Source organism: Scyliorhinus canicula, chromosome 15, assembly GCF_902713615.1.
Source record: "Scyliorhinus canicula chromosome 15, sScyCan1.1, whole genome shotgun sequence".
NCBI lineage: Eukaryota > Metazoa > Chordata > Chondrichthyes > Carcharhiniformes > Scyliorhinidae > Scyliorhinus > Scyliorhinus canicula.
Window position 1 is genome coordinate 60,525,126 of NC_052160.1, and position 14,540 is coordinate 60,539,665.

The 14,540-nt window shown below is 44.7% G+C and overlaps 2 long non-coding RNA genes across 2 annotated transcripts in view; both read left to right on the forward strand.

The window, feature by feature from the left end:
- The first annotated feature begins 2,050 nt into the window (after positions 1-2,050).
- Positions 2,051-7,561, forward strand: LOC119978017. The gene is made up of 3 exons (XR_005463349.1): positions 2,051-2,811; positions 4,043-4,251; positions 6,639-7,561. It is a non-coding gene; the product is annotated as an uncharacterized LOC119978017 (long non-coding RNA).
- A 2,922-nt stretch (positions 7,562-10,483) lies between these two features.
- Positions 10,484-14,540, forward strand: part of LOC119978882 — a 40,987-nt gene continuing 36,930 nt past the window's right edge. Inside the window, exon 1 of the long non-coding RNA XR_005463590.1 lies at positions 10,484-10,702. This is a non-coding gene — a long non-coding RNA (uncharacterized LOC119978882). The remainder of the gene's footprint in view (positions 10,703-14,540) is intronic.

Consider the following 14,540-nt stretch of genomic DNA (forward strand, 5'->3'; position numbering starts at 1 on the left):
TCTGAACTAACTTGTAAAAAAAATCAACCCCATTTTTATGCTCAACTAATCTCAGAATGGAATGCTCGAGTCCAGCTGCAGTAACTGCGGAAGTGTCTCCTCCAACACTCCTCTCAACAGGATTAACCCACCCATCCCCTCCCCCAACGTAGCAAACGACCACCCTCTGGCGCTAGCACACAAAGATTGAGTACTTACTGAAACACAAGCGGTTTAAATTCCAGCCTTAGAAAAGGCATTGGAACAGAGAGTAAAGTGTAACTGCGAGAGAGGCTGCCGCTTAAATGGAGCAAAATGGTGAGGCTCTGGTTTTTGTGCGTTTGTTTTGTTTTTGCTGCCTGGATTTTCCTATCAAATGCTCGGGACCGGACTGCTGATATGGTGCGTAGGAGTGAGGTTCAGAGCAGACGGTGTCTCCTGTGTCGGGCCGGCTGGTTCAATCTCCTTCCCGCTTCGCGAGGAGACCCGGGCCCTCTGCTGTCGCTCCCAGGCGAGTCTGCAGCGTCGGGACACCAACATCAATACAATGGCCACCCCGTGGTCACATGTCGCCCTGGGGAGGGCGGGATCGGAAAATCCACTCACGAAAACAACATTCCCTTTGCCTTCAAGCGACGACCTCGCTCTCTCTCTCTCTCTCTCTCTCAATCCGAGGCCAGACTGATTTGTAATGTGACTTTTAACCCAATTCAGTTTGATCTTGAATGCAAAAGGGGGTTTCTTAAAATGGCGAGTCAGGTCCTCGTTTACAACTCAATCATCTACACAACAGCACATTTAAACTAAATGGCTGCCTTTTACTGCGGATAATCGAGCCATTGGTATTGTTAAAGAATACCAATTGGTATTGGTTGCTTGGGTCAGGATTTGCAAATGACAGATTTTTTTTTAAATAAAAGAAATGACTTTGTTAAATGCGCCTGTTTGGGTTAAAATGGCTCAATTTAATCCCACTACAAGGCGCCTTGTGCGTTTATAAAGCGAACACAATGGGCCAAATCTCTATTTTGTGTTCCCCGGGAAATGATTACCTTTGGTAAAAACTGCCTTCAAGGAGTGTCCATTTGCTTCAATCGAGAAGCCTCTATAAAAACAAACAAGACTGGAGACTGCAATCTGTCAGGAGCTGGTAACTGGGATCTTTTATTGTCTCCTCCTGAAGTTAGTAAATGAAATGAATGGCAAACAGAACTCCCTGTGGCCCTGGCCGGAGGGCCGCTTGCATTGTCATTCGGAATAATTACAATCGTTCCCTTTATCAAGCGCTTTCAAATCACTGGCGGATGGGCTTCTTGCTAAATCAAGTCACACCAATTCAAGGTTGGGGGGTGGGGGTATATCCCGGAGTGAGGAGAACGTTTTCTTTGTCTTTAGATTATCGGAGTTGTCAAGTCACCCGCGCCTAATCCAGAGGAACAAGTCGAATTAAGGGTTTTGTACCTTCCTCACCCAGACCGTTAAAGAGCCAGACACTGAAGTCTGCAGGACTGAGAGCCCGATTCCCTCTCTGGACACTCCAATCTCACCTCATTATTTGCAACCGTTTTCGTTGCAATATACTCCGCGCCTTTAGTTACAAAGAAAAATATATCGAAAATAGAAGCAGGAGGAGGCTATTCGGCCCTTCGAGCCTGCTCCGCCATTCATAATGATCACCCCTGATCAACTTCAATACCTTTAAACCCGCCTATTCCCCCCTTCCCAAATCCACATCTATTACTGCTTGGCAAGGATATGGAATTGACTCCAAACTCGCCATCTCGTTACTTTGCGTGTCTTTTCTAACCCCCCTACACGCCACATAAATCCCAAGGGTTCACTGTAATCCCCCTCCTCCCTCCCTCACCCCACCTTGTACAGAAAGAGCGCTTCGCTACTGAGCACCAGTTTCTACCCCCCCCCCCCCCCCCCCCCCATCTCGATTTAATTGTGAAAGCGGTCGGTAGAAATAAAGACTGTCCGGTAGTGTCAGAGCTTTCCTGGTACCTCACCATTCCTGCTTCATAGGCTCTCCGTGCCGCGGTCCCGCCGCCACCACAACCAGTTTTATGAGTTTTAAAAAATATATATATTATTTTTGGTTGCACAACATTTATTTTTGAAGTGGAAACCGCAGCGCGGCGTCGAATCTGTTGGACCCTCCTGAAGCGACCGCGAGGAATAGAACAAAGCAATAAAATGGAGCAGCATGGAGCCGATTCCGTTTGTGTGTGTGTGTGTACCCGCTTTAAGAGGCTGGGGGAGGGAGGCGATTGACTGGGAGACTGGGTGTTGTGTGAAAGTGTCTGAAAGCTCTTCCTCCCGGCTCGACACCCTCCCTCCGGAAACAGGGAGCAGAAGGGGTCGAGGACATCAGATGCACCGTCATATATTTCTTTTTCTCATTAACCAATTCGACGATTTATAGATTTGCCGGATTCCCACTTAGCAAAGGCGAGGCTATTTTTAAAAAAAGACAAAATCTCATTTATCGCAAAGATATGTGTTTTATTGGCGGCGGTGAGAGAGAGAGAGAGAAATGGGGGAATTGTTCCTATTGTCTTCAGCCACGGAGCCTGGTTCTGGTCAGATTAAATATGACCTTTCCTTTCAATAGCTGGGCTTCTAAGTACTGTATAAGCAAATTCCTTCAATGTTACTAGCTTGTTGTTTTTCAGCTTGAGCGAATCGATGCAATGGAGAATTTGCCCAGACGTTTCTCAAGGGCATCCTGGAGATTTATTTTGCAATCTCAACATGAACAGAAGCAAGACAGATCAAGCTAATCTCCTCCCAGCCCTCTCGCACCCTGTTATTTATTTGCTAAAGAGGGTAAGTGGGCTTTTCTTTAGAATTGGAAGGGCGATGGGGGGAAGGATGTTTTTTTTTGTGTGTTTTTTTTTAAGAAAGGGAGGGCGTCGAAGGAAATGAAGCAACTTTAATACGATTTGAGCCGCAATCTTGTGCATTCCTGTATAACCCGCCATCCAATCGATCGACCTGTCTGTATTCCACATACATATGGGACTGGTTTTTACGTTTGATCTGGTCTCACTCTGCCTGCCACATTCTGGGCTCAGACACGCTGATAAATAACAGCTTTGACCCGAAACAGTTTATTTTATCCTCGGTACTATTACGAGACGGCCGGGGCCCAAGGCTGCTTTCGAAGCTCCAGCCAGGACATTGTGTGTGTGTCGAAAGCCTGTATTTTCCCCACCCCCACCACAACAATGTATAGTGCTGCGGATTTACTGGAGGTTGAAGTCGCCCACAGCTATATATATATATGAAACCTGATTGACACTGACGTCTGGGGAATTAAGGAATAGAGTTGCGTTTGGCGTTTTGTTAATCAGCTGGATGGAGTGCACAGACAGATGAGAGGGAGGCAGAGAGCCAGGCTGCCTGTCCTCCGGGGAGGCTACGAGGAAAGGCGGGGAAGCGAGGATTGAGGATTCGGAGCGAGCACTCTGCACACACACGCACACACACACACAAAAACAGGAGTCACATTAACCACCAGGAACTGGGAATGCAAAACTGGCTGAATAACAAGCGGATCCGTGCATAATTTCACCTTTCAATACAAAAAACATCGCACCCAATAAAGTCATTTCAGAATAAGAGACAGACAATGTTACAAACGTAAATAAAGACCGGGTTGAGTTTGAAGTAAATAATGATGAAGTTCTAGCCGAAACCTTCCTAACTCTTAATAAATATCAGTCAGAGGTAATCCGGCATTGCCTCCACAGTATTCGGCCGCCGAAGAGACTAAGATAATTTGCAAAATGTTCCATTTGAATTATAAATGTATCTTTATGTGTGGTATGTGGAGGTTTTTTTTTGCCAACTCTTGTCATGTAGTATGTGACCTGAATTATATTACATCTGTAATTTGTATCTTTATATATATCGTTTTTATGCTGTAATTATATAGAGTAAATAGAATAATGGTCACAAAATGTAGACCTTTACGTTTGAATGCGGTCGCTATCTTCAACCTAACTGTAAAACCACGAAGAGAGAATTAAAAACATCTTCTTTCTTTAACTTGTAGGTTTATCGATGAAGGCGCCAATTTACTCTTCGGGCTGAAGAATTTCACATCGACCAAAATAAAATCGTGAACTTTCCTTTTTAACAAAAAACCCCAAAGAAACAAAAGCCAGTAAGGAGCTGGAGGTTTGAGCGCTGGAAATGTTTGTCTCTGGGGCCCCATTTCTCCCACTGTCAAGGGCAAACAAACGGGGCTCGGTTCAATGAAAGGTAGGTGCTATGAAAGAACATTCGAAAGATGAAATTATTTGGTTTGTGTGTGTGTATGAGAGAGGGATGAATTAAATAATTATTTCGAAAACAGAGATACAGTCAACCAGAATTGCACAGAGATCTCGGCCTGTATGTTTAGTTACAGAAAATAGCCTAATTCAGAGATGACTGAGTTATAAAGTCGAACAGCACGTGCAATATAGTTTATAATCCCTTTAGGAATAATGATAGGGACCAACCTGTACAAACCGGCAGAATGTAAAAGACGAGCAAGTACTGGGTGCCGTGATGCATTTGACCCATTGCTCACGGGCTGCAGTTGTTATCCGGGCCTAACACTATAATGACCGGGCATTTTTAGCGCTACAATCATTAGAGCAGGAAATTAGAGAGTAGGAAAAATGCCTCTCATGTCGTTCCATTGTTGTCGGTGGTGGTGGGGGGGTCAGGATTGTTTTCAGCCGTCTACGGTTTGATAATGACAGTAATCTTATTTAAAGAAAAATATATATACTCAGAGTTTATCCTGCATCAAACACTGGCGGCATGTACCTTATCTTAGTTATTCCGTGCAGGTACATGACATTCTACTTTTTCCAATCATTGCCCCCTTTGAAAGAACCATTTTTACATCGCCCTTAACTGTGCTATCACCCCCCCCCCCCCCCCCCCAAAAAAAAAATCTGCTTCTTGCAAACTGACCCACTATCCATCTACAGTATGTTAAACATTCAGTTTCATGTCCCAAACGCTTGCTATGACTCAGTTCTCCAGTTACTCCCATTCCCCATCCTGGAGGGAAGCCGCAGCTATTGGGAATGGGACATTGCACTTTGAAACTAGTTTCAAATCTGGCCTAAATCAACTTGATTTTGCCTAAAATACGTATTTTTGAGGAAAAATGTTGTTGGAGTGTTCCTGTGGTTTTATTTCCGTCTGTTTCACCGTCGCTCTCTGACCACACAGAACCAAGTCCAATGATGTGCAGGTTAGGTGGATTAGCCATGCTAAATTGCACCCAAGTGTCCAAAAGTTAGGTGGGGCCATGGGGGTGGGGCGGAGGGTTACGACTGGGTAGGGTGCCCTTTCGGAGGATCAGTGCAGTCTCGATGGGCCGAATGGACTCCTGCACTGTAGGGATTCCATTCTATTCTACCCCGACCTTGTTTAGTGAGTATGGGTGGGCTGTGTTAAATGTATATTATCTGTGATATCTCCAGTTATTCATCGGGTAATCTACAAATCTTTGTACATATCCCGGTCTATTTCTACTTGCGACTTATATTCTTAATGTTCCCTTTCTTGTTCCTCTATTTCTGTTCCACTGTAATTACAGCTTTATCTCAACCCACAGCCCCAGAATGTCCCAATTGGGACATGGAGGGTTTGTTTCACCAGCGGCACCATGCTCCCACAGCAAGGTGTTCAAATCCACTGTCCCCATGTAATTCTGCAGCGGCTGGAGAGCAGACTGAGGGTCCAGCACGCTGCGCGAGGTACATGCCTCTTTATTTTCGGGGCACGTTTTAAAACTCCAAACAAACAAACAAAAAAAAACTCGAGCTATCAATCGGACCGACCAAAGATAGAGCCGGGAAATTGGGAGCATTCGCTGGCGGCTCAACCTGGGCTTCCCAAGTGAGCAAATCAAAGCAAACTCGCAAAGGCTTGGCCACTCCGCCATTTCTACCGAAAAGGGCCCGAATAGTGATTTGGTAGCAAAATTTGAAAACAGAAAGCTTGTGGTTGGCATCGAGAGGCATCCCTACCCCATCAACCCCTACTCACACCTACATATATATGCCGGTATATATTAAAACACTCAATAACCCAGCGCACATTATAGGGACTGACAATATATGAATGGATCTTATTGAGAGCCTGATGTTTTTGATCTATAATGTGAACGTAGAGGGACAGACTGGGAGCGACAAACACTGGCAGAATGATGACCTTGCTGTGATATCAATATTTAAAATCGGCAGCTTATTCATGTTTAGACAGTCGAAAACATATTAAAATGTAAATAGCGTTAACAGTGGGGTTCAAATGGAAGTCCCTGGCAATAGACCCTCAGCGATGTCAAACCGTAGAAATACTTATATATAATATAAATATATGGGCCATACCATACCTTGTGGTATACATTAGTATAAACATGTGGGTATACATGGGGGGGGGGGGTGAATATGCGAAATCAAAGATACATGGGTAATTAATAGACGACCAAAATTTAGTGTTAAACAATGAACGCGTTGGGGAGAGCGTGAGTCAAGCAGAACGAGAGAAGCAGTAAGAACATTGCTGGGATTTCAGCTCCCTGGGTTGTCTCTGCGCGTCTGGACGGGAAGTTCAAGGTAAACTTGGGCCCTTTGTTATTACAGAACCGTCCATCAGTTCACACAGTCGGCGAGGAGTTGATGCTGAACTGTTGTCTTCCTTTCGGGGGCTGCACGGAAACAGACCCGCGTCCTTAATGAATGCAGCCCTGTATAATTAAATAATTGACTGTTCCCCGGAGGAGCGACTCGCCGCATCTGTTCCCTGACTCCACGGGGGTTGGGGGTGGGGGATCCTAGACAATGCAGGACAGGCAGAGACTGAAGGAGGCATCCCAGCACATGGTTAATTTCATCAGACGCTGTTTGGGCAACCGCCTTCTGCTGTCGAAACAAGGTGGGGAAGGGGGAGGGGGAGAGAAAAATCCAATAAATACTTCATAAAATACATTTCAAAATTTTAAAAAATGTGACACCAGAAATGACCCCGTGTTTGCAATCATACAATCCCAACATTACCCATTAAAAATAACTTGAACCTTGTGACAATTCTGCACTTATTGGGGAGCCAGGTCTCAGTCATTCTCCTACAGCCCGGGGACTGATGCTGAATTCAAAAGCTGTTTTGGAGGCCAGGAAGAAAGGAATGAATGTTTTGTCTGTAAATATAAAAGAGCAGCAAATGCGGGGCCCAAACGTTTGAAGTGAATCATGTGCTGCTAGTTTCCTTTGCAACGTGCTTTGGCGGCACCTTGCACAGCGGTAGAAGGTTGGAGCTTTTGGATGAATCCATTCATAACTCCCAAATGATTGAAATTGCTATAAAAAGCTTGAAACAGGAATCGGGCAGGACAAGGCTGCAGATGTGACTGTGATTCCGGAGGACAATGTGGTGTTGGATTTGTGACTATATTTCTGTATTGCCTCAAAATTAAAAAAAAAACAGGAATAAAGAGTTAATGAACATGTTTTTTTGTTGTTGCATTTATGTTAATTCCACTTTCCAAGAAATAAAGTTCGCCCTTTAAGCTCATTGTCATTGAGTGCTGGTTAATCAGTGATCACAACAGCGACCGACAGCAGGACCTGTTTCATACGGATCTGGAAACTATTCACTGATATCCGTATGTCCAGAACACAGCGAACACCAGTCAAAACCCACCGTGAAAGACATTTAAATATATTGAATGTACCTGTCCCGATTGTTCGGACATCTCCAATCCTTTCATGATCCTGTTAGGTAACCGGTTACTGTGCCAATGTTTTTTTTAATTTAGAGTACCAAATTCATTTTTTCCAATTAAGGGGCAATTTAGTGTGGCCAATCCACCTACCCTGCACATCTTTGGGTTGTGGGGGTGAAATCCACGCAGACGGGGAGAATGGGCAAACTCCACACGGACAGTGACCCAGAGCCGGGATCGAACCTGGGACCTCGGCACCGTGAGGCAGCAAGGCTAACCCACTGTGCCATCGTGCTGCCCCACTGTGCCAATATTTTGAGTGAGATTCACAAGGGGTAAAAAAAGACGGGGGTTTTTGAAGATGGTAAGGAAATTAAAATTAAATGCCCGGTATCTCACAGAGCAGGCACTGTCGAAATTGCGTGTTTTATTGCCCTTTTCTGAGGTAGTTTAATGACCAGAATGTGAGTGTTATTATGCTTTGCATCATTGCCATTGACTTGTCAGCGTTTGAACAACTAAACATCATTGGCTGTAAAACGCCTTGAGAAGTCTGGTAACACTGCAGAAATACAAGTCTTTTTTTAAACTGGATTAGGTTTTGTTTTCTAGGTTTCTGAAAAGAAATGCGTACTTCTTTTCAGAGAGTGGGCTGGTCGTTCCCGCCACTTGAAGTTTGCCCTTGCACACAGCAAGAAAAATGACAATGTTGCCGCAACACCTCGGGGTCACCTTCAATAATCACCTTGCGGATTGAAGTAGACCCTTTTTTTTCTGGACGCGGTTCCCGCTTCAAAAAGCCACCCCTGTTTTAAAGACAGCTGCAATCGATCGTTTCTTTGAAAAAAAAGTCATTTGTGTGCACTTAGACAAAGCCGTCACCTTCCCCAGTCAGGAACTGCGGAAGCTGATACACCATCGCCACAGTTTCAAAAGCCAAAGTTATGGGGAAATATAAAAATAAATCATCTAACAAGGCACTGTTAACCCAGTCCCAGAAGGTATTGGTTTGAGTGAATTTCTCCCCTCCCCCCGCCCTGTTAAGGAAAGCCGAAACAGATTCTGCCATCCCAGTTTTTACACAGGGCGATCCCACCGGGGGAGGGGTTGAAGTGCCAGTTTTAGGGACTGGCAAGATGCGCGAGAACGGTAAACCCAAGTGGGTATCCTTCACATAACCATCTCCTGTTCACACTCACAGAGCACTTCACAGAGTCAGTACCGCAAGGCACTCAATTCGCCACCAACGCCAATGCAAATATACCAGGTTAAAGGAACAGTTGATGACAATGGAGTTAGTGTTCACTCTGTGACCAGTAACTAGCTCTGACCAAAGGTCATCTAGCGGAGGGGAGAAAGTAAATAATCGCGCGCCTCTCTCTACAGCCACTGCCCGACCTGCTGAGCATTCTTATTTCAGATTCGGAGCGTGCACAATATCTTGCTTTTGAACCCATTTGTTTCCAGATTGCTCACATTATCTAGTCTTGCTTATAAGAGAATGGACTGTTTGCTCAGCCTGTATCGCAGTCACAGAGAGCCTGCTGTGGGTGGGATGGGGTTTGGAAGGTCCAAATTGGGTGCCTGTTGTCAGTCCATGAGGAGGGGGTTATGTAAAAATCAAATTGCACAGCAGAGCGGAAACTATGCAACAAGGAATAAATAACAATGCACAAACTGCTTCCGAGTAGAGGGTGCCTCGTTTTAATGCTTCATTTGATTAATTTACTTTTTAAATAATCTTTATTGTCACAAGTAGGCTTGCATTAACACTACAACGAAGTTACTGTGAAACGCCCCTAGTCACCACACCCCGGCGCCTGTTCGGGTACACAGGGAGAATTCAGAATGTCCAAATTACCTAACAGCACGTCTTTCTGGCCGGGAATCAAACCTGGGACCCTGGAGCTCTGAAGCAACAGTGCTAACCACTGTGCGGCCGTGCTCAACCCACCGCTCAAAGTCAGGGAACAGAATCGGTTTGGGAGAATTTGCCTTGGACAGGAAGACAATGGAGCCAGGAATGGAGCTCACTGCATCCAGGCAGGTCCACAAAACAAATATAAACAACCACTGAAATTAAGTCTCAATGTCAATTACTGAATGCGAGACGCTTCCATGCTGTCTCCCTCAGAAGCGCCTCGAAGCTCTGTCAGTTTGGAAACACTTAAATAGTCCAAACTTTCTACAGTTCTTCATTTTGCAAAACCGTTCCCCGAAATAGAATGTTGGGTGCAATACATTTTGATGCGATTCTGCAACAAACCGGTTATATGGTGTCAAATCCCTCCTTGAGGCGAACCCTGGGAATTTCTCTGCTATTTTAAGTAAGACATATTCACTGGAGACATCTCGCTAGAAAAAGCCCCAAGCTCTCTGTTGACCTTGGCGCAGTCCTGCGGGGTAACACAGAGAGAGGCTTGAGTGGACTGGCTGACCCTGGGTTCAAAGTGAGCGGTTGCTCGGCTGGGGGTGGCTGGGTTATTGCAATGGTACTACGGGCATCTTAGGAGCCGTGAATGAGGACATGGAATATTGCTCTTCATCACCGCTCCCCACGCACCACCCCACCTCCAGCACTACTGCCAAGTCAACATGGAGAAAGCTTCAGCCTACAATGTCCCATCCCCTGTAAAAAAATAGCGAGCTCCAGTACAGGCAGCAATGCACAACGCCTAAATAATTGCACACACTATCGATTTCCTGGGTGTTGTACAATTATCTCACCCCACGTCCACACGTAAAAAACTGCCGGCGCCCATGCACGGATATCTCTTTTGTATCTGGGTTAGTGCGGTCCCAGTTGACCTAACTTTGAATGAATGGGACTGATCTTAAAACATTAAATGCTACGAAAGATGGAGGGAGGGGAGGTGGTTTGGGAAAGACAGGGACTCCACTTCACCTCTTGGAGAAGATGCAATCTTACTGGAGGACGGATGTGAGAAGTGGTGGTTTCATTGAAACAGCTTCGAGATCACCTGAGTAAGTACACACACTGGATCGGAGAAGAGACGAACAATTAAAAGATAATGGAGTTCCCGACCTTCTCTCAGCTAAAGTGATTGAAGTTCAAGTTAAATCGCCAGTGTGACACTGTCAGTGTGAACACAGCTTAACCGCCCCACCCCCACCCCGTGCCTTTTTATTTTAGAAAAACTTCCAGCAATAACCATTACCAGAATAAGGTTAATGCTGATCAAAGTAGCCGGCGCTCCAACCCAAATGGGTTTTTTAAAACACATCACATCCACTTTAAAAAGGTTAGTTTTTTCTCTCTCTCCTCACATGCACGTTTCAATAAATGCATTCTGCTCGGAAACAGGGCCGAGTGGAAATGATTTAATTGCATTTATGCAAATGAGCGAAGCAGTCAATAAAAGGAGAGGGGGAAACGGGTCCATTCAGCACTTTTTATGCAAAGGCAGTAATGTATAAACAAAATGGTTGTGTTGAACAGGCTGGAGGAGGTGATTGAAGGGGTCCCCTGAGGAATGTGAATGTCATAGGATCTTGCAATATCACTTACGTGAAATTTAATATGAGCAAATACTTCAGCATCCAAATGGGATTTAGTTTATGAAAGCCGAGTCTGTGTACAATACCAGCCAACCCTGCTATGTGCGTGGTTGGTTTGATTGCAGTTCTGTGGTAGCTGGAAGGAGGTTTGTACGCGCTGAGGGTTATTTAGAAGCAGCCAGACCAAATTAACCCATGGTGCATAGAAAGTCATTTGCAGTTAGCAGCAAAAATAAATCAGGTTTGCAATCACACTACATCAGCAAAATGGATTTTCTATAAAGTTCTCACACTGATTCTTCGCAAGTTAAATTTCTGAACAACCTTCTTTCAAACTCCGATTCAGGAAAATCTTACACAGGGGTAGCTCCCTCATTAGTATAACTTAATCACCAAACTCCTATTAAACGGCAGGGCAACAGGAACTTTTCAAATGCTTCTTGGAAGGAAAGGAAAGCAATAAAGGAAAGAGAAGCAACTGCAACTTGGAGACTAATGAATAAAGTTAGAGAGTGAATTATGAGAACTTTTCAAAAATTGCTGCCATTTATTTTTCTCTGAAACGATTCAATCGATCCAGCCCTGCACACTGTCCATGTCCTGGCCATCTCCCTACATTGGAATCACCATAAACTATGACGCTAAGAGGGCAAAAGAGGCCAAATGCCCTGACACTATGCACGAGGCCTGTGCCCGAATTTGAAGAGCGTTGCAGGCCATTGTTGAGCAAGAGACTCAAAGACTTGTAATTACACAAGAAAATGTGACAGGGAGGGATACCAGGACACTGGTATGATGTTACAATGTACAGAGGTTTCTGGACCATTATTTCAAGTCCTCATCTTAGACTAAGGCTGGAAGACCACCACCATGTGGAGGCCATCTTCCTGCCAACACGATGAAAAATATAACCGGTAAGTCTATATTCAAAGATTTCAGTCATATTGAGTGTCACTATAGAAAGAAAAGACTATTAGCAGTAATATAAATTCAGTTTAAGTGTAACTGACATGCATTGACCTCACAAACTTAGGGGGCAGCATGGTAGCATGGTGGTTAGCATAAATGCTTCACAGCTCCAGGGTCCCAGGTTCGGTTCCCGGCTGGGTCACTGTCTCTGCGGAGTCTGCACGTCCTCCCCGTGTGTGCGTGGGTTTCCTCCGGGTGCTCCGGTTTCCTCCCACAGTCCAAAGATGTGAAGGTTAGGTGGATTGGCCGTGATAAATTGCCCTTAGTGTCCAAAATTGCCCTTAGTGTTGGGTGGGGTTACTGGGTTATGGGGATAGGGTGGAGGTGTTAACCTTGGGTAGGGTGCTCTTGCCAGGAGCCGGTGCAGACTCGATGGGCTGAATGGCCTCCTTCTGCACTGTAAATACTATGTAAAACTGGCAGTACGGTGGCACAGTGGTTAGCACTGCTGCCTCACAGCGCCAGGGACCCGGGTTCAATTTCAGCCTTGGATGACTGCCTGTGTGGAGTTTGCACATTCTCCCTGTGCCCGCGTGGGTTTTCTCCCACAGTCCAAAGATGGGCAAATTAGATGGATTGGCCATGCTAAAGGGCCCCTTCGTGTCCAAAGTGTAGGTGGAGTTACGAGGATAGGGCGCAGGAGTGGGCCTTGGTTGGGTGCTCTCTCGGTGGGTCGGTGCAGACGCGCTGTGCTGAATGGCCTCCTTCTGCACTGTAGGGATTCTCTACTTAATAAGTTTATGTGACACAAAGAAGGAACTTGCCTTTAAACAACATCTTTCAGAGCATCTTAATAATCTTTAAATGCAGTGAAATATTTTTGAAGTGTAGTGACTGCTGTAATGTAGAAATGTGGCAGCCAATTTGTGCAGAGTAAGTTCCCTCAGATAGCAATCAGACAAATGACTAGATTATCTACTGTTGGTGGAGGGCTGAATGTTGAAAAAGTCACTGAGCGAACCCTTTGAATAGTGTTCTGAGGGATTTCGATTTTTTTCATTCATCGTCCGCATGTGGGTATCCCTAATAATCCGGGGAAGTCTTATTCCTTGAGCCACTTTGGCCAAACTACCTTTCAAAGGGTCGTTAAAAGTCATGTTGGTGTGGGACTGTTATCACATTTAGGCTGGACTAGGTCAGGACAATAGCAAAGCAGTTTGGTTCAGATAATAATCCAACGGTTTTGTGGTCATTTCTACTCATGCCAGTTGTTCATTTACAGATTGTTAAAAAATTGAACGGTAAATCCCAAAACTACCATGGTGGCATTTGAGCTCGAGATTATAAATCCAAACCTGTGGACTATTAATCCAGTAACATAACCACCATACTACTATCCCCTTGTATACCGTAACCTTCACTGAGTGAGAGGGGCCTTGGCTTGACATTTCATCTGAAAGACAGCACTTCTGATATAGAGCAACACTCCCCCATTATTCAACTAGGGTGTCAGCCTAAGTTATGTGGTTAAGTCTCTGGAGTGAGGGTTAAATCCATGACCTTCTGATTCAGTGGCAAGATAGCTACCACTGAACCAAGGCTGACACCTGATAAGATGCATTATTATATAATCAATGAGTAGGAAATAGATTGGAGTTTTGGAATTCCGCGATGTCAAGCCAATTGTCATATAAAATTGCATGGTAATATATCCAGCCATTGATATCTTTCTATGATTCAGATGATGTCATGAAGTTTGAGAGGAAAATTTGAGCAGTTGTTGAAAAACAGATTTGATTACAGGCCCAAAATCAATTGATTAATTGTTCTGCAGCATAGATATTTTTATATTTGTGTAACATAAAATACAATACTCTGCCAGCCGTATTATTTTCAATCAGGGTCCTTTATATTGAGGCTCTGTGGGGTAAATAATCAGTGGGCTGATTTGAATACACTGCTGTTATTTTAAAATGTGTCTTTTGATGGATAAATACCTCTCTCTTTCTGAACAATTATGTGAAAAAGAGGGTGGCACAGTGGAGCAGTGGGTTAGCACTGCGGCCTCACGGCGCCAAGGTTCCAGATTTGAACCCAGCTCTGGGTCACTGTCCATGTGGAGTTTGAACATTCTCCCTGTGTTTGCGTGGGTTTCACCTCCACAAATGAAGGATGTGCAGGGTAGGTGGATTGGCCACACTAAATTGCCCCTTAATTGGAAAAAAAAAAATTGGGTATTCTAAAATTTAAAACAAAAAAGAAATTATGGGAGAAAGAACTTGACACTCAGTTTTTAGAAATCCTATATTTCTGCCAGTATAACTCCTGCTTTGATCTTCTTTGTTGAAGGTTCTGCCTCCTGCAGGGATGAGATCTTGTGCGTTTTAGGCATCCA